The sequence below is a fragment of the Triturus cristatus genome, chromosome 6 (assembly GCF_964204655.1).
Source record: "Triturus cristatus chromosome 6, aTriCri1.1, whole genome shotgun sequence".
NCBI lineage: Eukaryota > Metazoa > Chordata > Amphibia > Caudata > Salamandridae > Triturus > Triturus cristatus.
This window is the reverse complement of record NC_140589.1, coordinates 633,859,583-633,871,650: the sequence shown is the minus strand read 5'-3', so window position 1 is coordinate 633,871,650 and position 12,068 is coordinate 633,859,583.

The following is a 12,068-nucleotide window of genomic DNA, read 5'->3' as shown; positions in this document are numbered from 1 at the left end:
TGGAGCCCTGGACTGCTGGTGAGTGGCCTGCTATTGTGCCTTCCGGGGGCAGTCTGAGACGTACCAGTGCCTGAGAGGTGGCGGTGTGGCCCCGGGCTCCACGTGCAGAGCTTAGACGTCTGATTGTAACCCCTTGAGCTGTGGTGCTGATAGAGCCTCTGAAGGGCCTGGTCCCCGGCCCCATCATGAGTGGTAAAGGGAGTAGGGCGCACCAGCACGGGAAACTGGATAAATATGCCTACACTAAAGACTCTCCTAAGGTGACGGACCCAGCAGTTCGCGCAGAGATGGCCCCCGTTACCACCGACCAGCCTAAAGTGACATTGGAGGATATCATGGCCGCCCTGACCAATGTACAAACGACGGTGGGGTCGATATCCACGGACGTGACGCTCCTCCGGGCTGACTTCCAGAAAATGTCCGCCAGAGTCACGGAGGTTGAACAGGTGACTGCTACTCTGTCAAGAGACTCCAGCTTGCTGCTCTCCAGAGTGTCGCAACTAGAGGCCGAAAACAAACGCATGGTTGAGAGGCTTGAGGACCAGGAAGGGCGCTCCCGCCGAAACAATGTACGCATTACGGGCATTCCGGAGAGCGAAGGGAGCCCAGCCATGGATCTCTACGTGGAGAATCTCATCAAAAATGAACTGCAGCCCAGGGGACTCTCTGCCTTCTTTTCGGTGGAGCGAGCGCATAGGGTGCCCGGGGGTAGGCCCAAGATTGGGGCCCCCCCCCGACCGGTCCTGGCTCGCATTTTCAATTTTCGCGATCGCGATGTCATTTTGCAGACGGCCCGAGTGGCTCCCCCCTTGCGTATCCAGAACTCACAAGTGTCCTTCTTTCCGGACTATACGGCGGCCGTGTCGGCGCGCCGGAGGAGCTTCCTGGAAGTCAAAAAGCAGCTCAGGGCCCGTGAACTTCCTTATTCCATGCTATTCCCGGCCAGGCTGCGAGTGGTGGCGGATGGAAAGACCTGGTTTTTCGAATCACCTGAAGCAGCGCATGACTGGCTCGAGGGATGGCGGCAGGTGAAACAATCAAGCCGTTCAGACAGGCGACACCGCCCGCCCGGAGAGGCGGCAGACCCTACTGGCCGAAATGATGCTCTGGAAGCAGCGGCCTGGCTGCAGCAGGAGGCGTAATCCACTGGCGATAAACTTTGACTCTTTGATGGGTGGTGCAGGGTGGGGGGGATGTCTCCGGGGTGGCAGGGTGACTGCACACTCCTGATGTGGCTCGGAACACTTACACGTCCAACATGGGGATGTCTCTGGTCTTCCTCGGACCTCCCGCTCCCTACACGCAAGTTAGGTATTGGGGTATGGGATGCAAGCACTCTGCTGAGTTGGGGTGGCGGGCAGTTTGGAGTCCGCATGGCAGGGGGGCAGGGAGGGGGGCGAGGGGAATGGGGGTATTCTTTCGGGTTCGTTTCTTTAGTTTTGTTCTTTTGTTCTGGTTCTATAGGACATGGCCTTCAAACTTACACCACGCACCTGCTCTATACACGACCCGGGTTGCCTTTTACAATATCCGACTCCTGCTTTGTCGCTTCACCCACCCACCGTGAATCTGAACTCGTTTAGTGGGATAGCCCCTGGCACTGACAGGATCCCGGTGCAGCCCCTCTCATTGCTTACCTGGAATGTTCGGGGTTTAGGAGATAAAATCAAGCGAGGCCTGGTCTTGCATAGTATCAAACGATGTGCCCCGGCACTGGTCTTACTTCAGGAAACCCATCTCACAGGCACTGCTACTAAAGCACTGGACCGCTGGGGGTTTAAGATGGTGGTGCACTCTGAGTTCACCTCTGGGTCCCGGGGGGTTGGCATCCTGATGCGCAAACAGTCCCGCCTAATCATGCTGGGTACGCATGCGGATGGGGCCGGACGCTTCGCCGCTGCCCACATACAATGGGAAGGTCATCTCTACAACGTAGTGTCGGTTTATATCCCTCCTGGGTTGCATGCTGCGGCGCTCCCGGCGCTTAGCGAATTTCTCCTCACCCTACCAAAGGGGGAGGTATTACTTGGGGGTGACTTTAATGCAGTGATGAATGACCAGGTTGACCGGACTCCGCCTCGACCGCACGGCAGTGGCGCGACGCGACTTGCGGGCTTCACGGCGGCGCTAGGATTCACGGATCTCTGGCGATGGTACCACCCGGAGACGCGCTCGTACACGTTCCACTCCGGGGTCCACGACACTCTCACCCGTATCGACCACTTTCTGGGCTCCCCCGGTTGCCTTCACAACATTGCCAGTATTGACATTAGACCCAGGGGCATCTCTGATCACTCCCCGATCCTCTTGCACTACAATAGTCCTCACCTAATGCGCCGACGCGTATACCCGATACGGCCCAGCTACCTGCGACTCCCGAAGATTGGTAAAACCATCGCACGGGCGTCTAAACTCTTCTTTCACGAAAACGCCGCGTCGGTCGACTCCCCTACGACTCTTTGGGAGGCGTACAAGACAGTGCTACAGGGCCAGGCAATGGCAGCCATCACAGGTTATAAGAGAACGCAGACGACGGAGCTGCAATCATTGGAGCTTGCGCTCCGGACTGCGGAGGCCCGCCAGGCCGAAACCCCCTCCCGCGAAGCTTCACACGACCTGCGCTTGGCTCAGATGCAGCACAGGGAGCACCTTACAGACCGGGTTAGACAACGACTGGAGGCCTCGCGACACACGGTCTATGATGTGGGCGATAAAACCGGCAGATTATTAGCGTGGCTGGAAAGGCGCGACAGCGGCGCCCGATGGATCGCGCAGCTAGTCACGGCCGAGGGGTCGAAAACGTCAGACCCGCGAGACATAGTGCACGCCCTGGCGGGACATTTTCGCGACATATATTCCTCCACCTCTTCCATGTCGATGGAGGTGGCACTGACGTATATCAAAGATTTACGGATGCCCGGGCTCACCCCGGAGGCTAGCGAGTCCCTGGAGGCCGGCCTCACGGTTGAGGAGCTGCAGGTGGCCATTGCCGCACTGCAGACCGGTAAAGCACTGGGTCCCAACGGTGTCCCGATTGAGCTATATCAACGACTGCCCGAGATGTTGGCCCCACACCTACTGAATATGTACAACCACAGCCTGGAGGTGGGGGAGCTCCCCGTAGATCAGCGAACGGCCACCATCGTGGTGATACCGAAGCCGGGTAAGCCGGCGGACCAATGTGCCTCCTATCGCCCCATATCGCTGCTCAATGCCGAGGCCAAGATTCTGGCGAAACTGCTGGCCCTCCGACTCACGCCTCATTTGACTGACATAGTGCACCCGGACCAGGCGGGCTTCATGCCAGGGAGGAGTACCTCACACAATTTACGACGCTTACACAGTGTGCTGGCCCGAGTGGACCGGTTGCAGGAACCGGCTGTCATTCTCTCTCTTGATGCCCGCATGGCGTTTGATTTGGTGGAGTGGCCCTTTCTCTTCGCGGTACTAGCACATCTGGGGTTTGGGCCGAAATTTTGTGCCTGGATTCGACTCCTCTACACCAAGCCGCTGGCTCATGTCGTGGCCAATGGGCATATGTCGGAGGATTTCCCTCTGGGACGGGGTACGCGTCAGGGATGCCCGCTCTCGCCGCTGCTTTTCGCCCTCGTACTCGAGCCCCTCGCGACTTGGATACGGTGGGAGCCTATGATACGGGGCCTCCGCTGGTCGCCGAGCTGGGAAGACCGTGTCTCCCTATACGCGGATGACATACTGCTCTACTTAGCTTCCCCTCGGCATTCTATCCTGACGTTGCTCAACATCTGCGAGGTGTTTGGCCGGGCATCCGGCTACACGATAAACTGGTCGAAGTCGGTCCTCCTGGTGTTGCGGGGCCCCCCCCCCTCGACTGCCGGAGGGCTGCCGGATACAGGTGGCGGAGGGGTCGTTTAAATACCTAGGGGTACACATTACACGGGAGCACCAGGAATTTTATAGGCTCAACTTGGGTCCTCAATTGGACCACCTCAGGCAAGATGTGCAGCACTGGGGAACGTTGCCCTTGACCCTGGTGGGGAGAGCGGCGCTCTTTAAAATGATGGCCTTGCCGCGGTTTCTCTATGTGCTGGAAAATACTCCATACCCGGTGCCCCCAGCCTATTTCCGTGCGGTGGCGGCGCAAGTCTCCAACCTTCTCTGGGGCAACAAACCGGCACGCATCGCGCAGGCAAAACTAGTCTGTGGGTGGTACGACGGGGGCATTGCGCTCCCAGATATCCAGCTCTATTACTGGGCGGCGCAGCTCAAGGTGATCAACCACTGGCTCCATGCGCCCCAGTCGGATCCCGCGTTTAAGGCAGATAGGGACATACTGGGTGAAAAGGGTCTGCTGACTCCACTATACGACGCCCGGTTGGCCCCGAAGCTGATCGGTCCCCTGCGACAGACTGTGTCTCTCTGGCATGCGGCGCAAGCCAAGCTGGGGTGGCGAGGTGTTCTGACGAAACTAACGCCTCTCTGGAATACAAAACGACTGGGGCGGTTGAGGGACAGCAAGGGCTTCGATGCCTGGGATGCCATCGGGATCTCGGTGGTAGGCGATGTGGTACAGAGTGGGGAGGTGGTTCCATTCACTCGCCTACAGCAGCAATACGAGCTAGCTCCCTCGGAATGGTTCCGCTATTTACAGATGAAACATGCCCTGACGACGCAACTAACCCCAGGTGTGCCGATTCCGGAGGCCTCCCCGCTGGAGGACAGGTTATTGACCGACTACATGCCTAAGAAAGCCACATCCTTTATGTACCGTAAATTGGTCAACAATTTGCCTGACTCTATGGGACTATTGAGGGAGAGGTGGGCAGGCGAGGTCGGCGAATTTGATGACCCAGACTGGCGGGAGGCGCTGGCCTCGCCGCGTGAGGCAGGTATACCCTCGAGGCTGCGGTTGGTGCAACTTCGCATTTTGCATCGCTCATATTACACCAGGAGCTTGCTACATAAACTGGGAAGAGCGCCGCATTCCTTCTGCCAGCGGGGTTGCGGGGAGGAGGACACCTTCTATCACCTGATCTGGGACTGTCCCGTTCTCCAGTTATTCTGGAGGCGAGTGCTGCGCACGATGTCACAGGTGTGCGGGGTGTCATTGCTGCCAGAACCCAGGCGCTGCCTCTTGAATGTGTGGGAGCCCACAGATCTCAACCGTCAGGCGCAGGGCTGGGTGACGCTTGGGAACATGACGGCTAAACGTAACATAGCCCAAAAATGGGGAGCGGTGGAGACACCGTTGCTATCAACATGGAAGGGCGAGATGGATAGGGCTATGTTTGCTGAGCGATCCGTCTTTGTCAGGCGGGGTTGTCCTCGTAAGTGGGCCAGAGTGTGGGGAGCATGGAACAAGTATAGAGGTAACATATGTGATCCACCACCTCTTTCTGATGAGGACTCCTCTGATTCGGATGACTAGGGAGGCCGTGGGGGTGGGGGGGAGGGTGGGCGGTATAGGTGATTGTCGGATATCCAATCTGGGACTATTTGGAATAATTGTGACTGTGCACGGTGATTTTCTAATGTACTGTAAATGCGGCCTGATTCTATTTCTGTTGTTTGTCTTTGTTGCAAAAACAATAAAAACGTTTTTAAAATAAACTATGATTAAAAAATAGAAAGCAAGCCACCGAAAATGCAGCAATATTAAAGAGAAACTTTTTAATTCCAAAGACGTGAGAACAATCCTGGAGGCCATCGAAAATCCGACAAATTAAAATACTAAAAAAACCTACAAGAAAACTCAACATTCAAGGAAAAAGAAAAAGAATTTTGGTTAAAAAACATTTTTTTGCTTTAAGAAAAGCATTAAAAATCATGGCATCATCAATGACTCAAACAATAAACCTGTAATAGAAACACAAACCACCAACCCACATGGCCCATAAACCCCACACATATTATATAATATACAATATAATAAAAACACATAGAACCAGTACATTAGTAAGAGACACAATAAACCTATAACTATATTATAATGAGGTCACGTAGGACACCCGTCATCCTCCGTGGCTGACTCTGTTTCCGGGATAATGAGGGTGTCCTAGTTGGTGGGCGTGTATCGCGCAGTTCCTCCACCGCCCCAGCAGGGGAAGCCTGAATTCACCACGATGTTGTACCTTCTGCTCTACTGCGTGCTCTCCTGACATGTCGCGCCTCATACTAGGACGCACTTCTATCGACATAAGCTGTGTTATGGAGCCGTAGGTAGGCATTGCTGGTTGGCAGGATGGACCTGCTGCATGAGGCGGTTTGCCGACTGCGGTGGGAACTGTGCTGTCTTTCTGTTCCTCTCGATTTTCAGTCTTCAGCTCTCCATCAAGCCAGTGCGCTTATAGCAGAAAGTTTGAACTGCAGCTTCTGGAACCGCTTGTGGAGACGTAGTGTACATGGGTAATGAAATTGGATGGGGCTAGAAAATTAGATGAGCTCTATGCTCTAAGGGTGGGTGCACTGAAGAAATTCATGGGTGGGGGTTCGACTCATACATACACGGGTGTACATACACGGTTGGGGGTACGGCACGTACATCCACGGGGTCTGGGGAGGGTTTGGCGCGTACCGGGCCCCCAATTCCGCTCGCATCGCGCCGTACTTCGCTTTTCCGGCACTTTTTGGGTGCCGTAAAAATATTGCTGTCCGGACTGGTGTCGGTTCGAATCGTACTTCCTTGTTCGTGAAACGGAGCCTGACTGCGTCCCGACGTCACGTCGGCGCTTTCCCGGATCACATTTGTATGTATATTTTCGTCGGTCGGTGTTTTTTACGATTCGTACGGAAATGATGTTTCCGTGCAAATCGTACTTCCATGTTTGTACTGTTTTTTTACCGGGTACGAGTCGGACGGAGAAAACCCTCCGACCGACGGTTCGTACCCGGTTTTTCCAGGATCAGAATCGGCACCATAGTTCAGTTATAAAAGTACAAACAGGAAAAAAAATGACAATGATTAAAAAAAGTATATTTATTCCTAATGAAATGTAAACATGGTAAATCAAGTGATTTGTAATTTTACTCCAGTGTTGTTGCAGGGATTCTGAACATACACAGAACTATGCGCAGGAAAATGGGACCCCCTTAGTGCCCAAGAACCCAGGACCGACTAGCTATAGTGTCTCACTCGCTCTCCTACTCACAAATGGAGAAACCAATGATTAGACACCCCAGAACACACCACTCCTGTATCTCTCAGGAATCGCGGTAACAAGAAACACCTTTTCGCTCAAATTCTCGCACTTGTCCACAAGAAGATCTGACAGAGACACGACAATAGTTTAAAATATGTATTTTAATTAATGTGCTCTGAAATGCAGTATCAGAGTCACCACCAGCAACAAAATGCATAATATCAATACAGTTAGCATTGTGGCAAGCCCATATCTTATTAAGGGAGATATCATTTTATAAAGACAGTAGATAAAGGACTATAAGGCCTAACCAAGAGAAGATCTCTGGGCTTTGTCAGCAGACCCCATTCCTCGGTCTACACGGCTTGGTATGTTGATGGTCCATTTACAGCCTTAGAGCCAGATTTATCTGAGTAATACAGGCACCTGGTACTAGAAGAAAGACTTCCTATCACTAAATTGAAGATACGCCTATTCTGTTGCAATGCTTTGAACAATATATTTTTGAGCAGGCGTCGTGCTTTACCCATATAGTAGACTGAGTGTCGCTCTCACATATCTGGAAACTCAACTTTTGTCCTACAGGACACAACTTGAGAGTGTTCTAGAATACCCTACATTATAGGACATTGCGGTATACTATGACAGTACTGTAGTGCAATTCTCACCGAAGTACCACTTACTTTAATATATCTTGTACCCCCTGGGTGCCATGGGATCTTGTTTTATCTGGAAAAGTCCTGAGGAAGGTGGTCCAACTATATTTTATAGTCCACTGAAACGCGCGTCGACCTTGTTTGTTCAGATTCTGCTGAACATATTTACCTCACATGGTCGTGGAGACCCTGCAACTTTATGTCTCCCTTTAATCCAGATATATATGCCTGTGCAAATGCTGTATGAGTCTGGATGTTTTTTGTTTGTGTATGTATGAATATCTTAGTGTATGTCTTTTTGTCTACATTCGGGAGTCACCAGTTTAACAGTGCACTTTATATATTCTAGAGTGTTAGATAGTAGTTTTGTGTATACTGATGTTTATAAAAAAAGTTTTTTAAAAAAGGAGAAAAAATTATTCTATCACAAATGTGTATTTGGTTTTATATAAAACATGAGACATATTAATGTAATTTTTGATACATATGCTTTCAATGCCTAAAAGAAGCTAAATAAACAATCATGTTAAAATCAATTATATTCTAACATTCATGTTGGTATGACTACATCACTGTTTAGCTCATACTGAATTCAATTTCATTTGATGAAAGAAATATAGGTCGCGAGGGAGCTCTTTATTGTATGTTAGTCTTGGTTTTCCCCTCTTCTCCCTGACCTAAAAGTATTTTGCTCAGAGGGGGTCCCCTTCTTGCATGAGCATAGATCATATTTCTACATCACAGGTGCGCATTGCTCTTCTCCCTGGAAAGATCCCTCTCCAAATGCCTGTCACCTAAACATGCATCATTTAATATCAAAGTACGATTCTCCAGCAAACACAGCCACGTTGGTATATTTTGTCTCAGTGCTAGGGCCTGACCAGAACAGAATAACAAGATTCAGTGTTTATCGACCTTGCTCACTATGTTCAAACTAAACTCCAGGAACAGCAGAAAACGAGTACAGCACAGAGTTCTCATGCGAAAGGCATAAACAAAGTTGTGCAAAATAAAGACATGCAGTGTCGTGCGCAAAAGCAGCATCATGGCTACCGGGCTCATGCTTACTTAATGATGTCGATAACGTCTCTAGTAACCACGTGACAGTGTAATCTACATTGGGTGAAGCGCTGGACTTTGAGGGGGTAGATTATCTATTCCCACACCAATCTAAGGCACATTGGGCAAATTCTTGACCTTTTAATGGGTACGTTTACTATTTCCACTCCAATCAAAGCCACATTGGAAAAAGTTTGGGCTTTCAGGGCCGGATTTATTATCCCCACTCCAATCTAAGTCACGCTGGGGAAAGTGTTGGACTTTGAGGCGGGGAGAGTTACTATTCCCAGTCCAATCTAAGCCACACTGGGGAAAGTGTTGGGCTTGGAGGAGAATAGATTTACTATTTCCACACACATATAAGCCACTTTAGGGAAAGTGTTGGATAGTGAGGGATAGAATTACTGTTTCCATTGCAACCTTAGCCGCATTGGGTAAGGGGTTGGACTTTGAAGTGGTTTCGTTCACTTCTCCCACTCCAATACTAAACAATAAAGTAAAAATACTTAAACTTTGCAAAATATAAAAAATAGCATTCAAATCTATTAATAAAAATACTCAGTTATAATACTTAAAGAAATAATTAAAACTTAATGGAAAAACATGTATAAACACAAATTGTTCACATTAAATGAAATATTTGCACAACATTTCAAAACATAATTAAGTAAATAGACATAATTTCAATAATGTCCATCTTACAACACATAAAATACAAAAGATTAAATTAAAATATACACTTAGCATTTTTTATTTTTAAAATATAAATACAACATAAAACATATTTAACTAGAATAACCATATTATATTTATTTTGATTGTAAATATAATATATATTATTAAATTAGATAATAACTGTAATAGATTCAAAATAAAATATATATCAAATGAAAAAGATTTCTAATCATCAAATATAAAATACTTGACAGAACTATCCTTATAAATATAATAATAAAAAGTAAAAAACCTAAATAATTAATCAATTAAGTATATATGCAAAATGTAAACATTAAATTAAAAACATAATTGAATCCATGATTTCAAGCAGATTCAAAAATACTTTAAATATTTGCAATTTAAAAGCAAATAAAAAATTTTAGGAAAAGAAATATTTTCACAAACTCCCCACCCAATTCTATAATAAAGCATACATCCCACTCCTAAAATATTTCCAAAATATAATGAAATAGATCAAAAATGGAATAATATATACACATTTTAACATAACATTAATACAAAATATTTAATAAAATTAAAAATACACCACAAACACATACATTTTAAAAAATTATAATTAAAAAATTACACCACACCCTATTACCCAATAATTCATGCATCTTATGCCTAAACGTTTAAGCTATTCAAAACAATAAAACAAATTAAAAAATAATCAAAAACATAGAATACAAAAATTATATTTAATGCACCGATATTGAACTAAAATTACTAACAATGATGTTTAAAAAGCATGTAAAAAACAATATTCTTCCCTGTGAAATGGAAGTTGATTATATTCATCACAGTGTTATTACCATGATCTTCTTGCACCATGATATTTTTATTCAATATTCTGGACAAAAACCAACAAAATTGTTTCTGGAAGGCTCCAATCCGGAGAACTGCCAAAGGAACGTCCTCTGGAAAAGAACCAAAAGAAAAGACCAGTAATTTGAAAAAACTCATGATATCAACACCAACTATGCAAGGAACATCACCTTGCTTGTCCACTTGTACCTCCTCATGTGGTTATGGCAGTTATTGAAAGGCACTTAGTTGCATCCACGTCTTCAAATTAGCAATGGAAAACGATATAAAATATGCACCATGGAAGCATCAGGGCTGCAGAGCGCCTCCAGCACCAAAGGAACCTGGGTCATATGAGAAGAAGGCATTCTATGTGCTTGTGGGTGACAAGTAAAACAAGCATTGGTAATGCTAGTGTACATAGCTTATTTTTTCAAATGAAAGCGCTTCTTCATTGATTGGCTATTTTGCATAGATGATTGTGATTGAGTGGATGAATGCAAGAAAGAGTTAAATGGTCAATGAATTGATTGATGAAAAGGTGCCATCCACCAATGCACTCAGCCATTTTTCCATCCTTATGGCATGTCCCTCACTGCTGTAACTTTTACAGGCCTCCCAGGGCCGGCTGAGGTTTCTAGCCTTAGGTTATTACACTCAGAGCCTTTTAACACCGGTGTCCTGTGCCTTCATTTTCTATTGAATAGAAAACTGAGCACCAGGAACACCCCTTGAACACCTGATCTTCAGCAGAGTCTAGCATCTCAAGTCCTTCTTAGGAAGGTTTGTGAGACGATATGGATTCAGAGCTCAATAAACCATCTACTTTAGGTATATAACTCATTGTTCAGTTGTTGCTTTGCCTTAAAAGAGAAACTATTTTACTATTTGCATAATACTCAGTATTGTGCATAAATTTAGGAAAGCGTCAATTATTACGCTGTATTATTCTAATAACTCTATAGAGTCAGCCTGATCTGTTCCTGTGGAACAGTTCTTAATGGTACCCTTACTGGAAAGTGGCAACAATCTCTGGAACTCTCAGGATGGTTCAAAGATGGTAGAAAGTCGGTGATGAGGTGACCTGCCCTCTGCTGATCAAGGAAACAGAAAATTGCCTTCCCATGCTGGAGGAGTTCTGCCCCCTTCAGTATCTTTTCTCCTTCTTCCAATATACCGCTTTGTCTGTGTCAGTCTTGTAATGCAGGCCATGCCTGTGGTATGCTCAGACCAGAGGTACGGTGCTGCTTTTGGTAAGTGTGTGCTTTGCACCACTCACAGAACGCAGAGAGGAGTCTCTGTGCCCCACACACACCGACATGGTCCGGGCCAGCTTTAGCACTGGTGGTGCCCAGTATGACCATCAGTTTTGGTGCCCCCCCAATGTCCTCCTCCTCAGATTCCCTGGCTACCATCGGGCAAAAGTCCCCCTTAACTCTTCATAACCCCTCTCTCACTTACATTTCATTTGTTTTAAAGTGCTGGTAAAGGCTGGCTTTACTAATAAGATTTTATATCTACCCAGATGCACCCTTTTTGGCAACATTAGGAATAGATAATGAAAGACTTGGGCAAAAAATATAACGTGCTAACTATTTATGCAGTTTGCATGCAGCTCTCTAATTACAGTTCGTAACAGTCACTGTTCTCAGTGACTGGTCACAGCGACCCTTGACCCTTCTTAGGCAGGTTGCTCCCCATGCTGCACAGC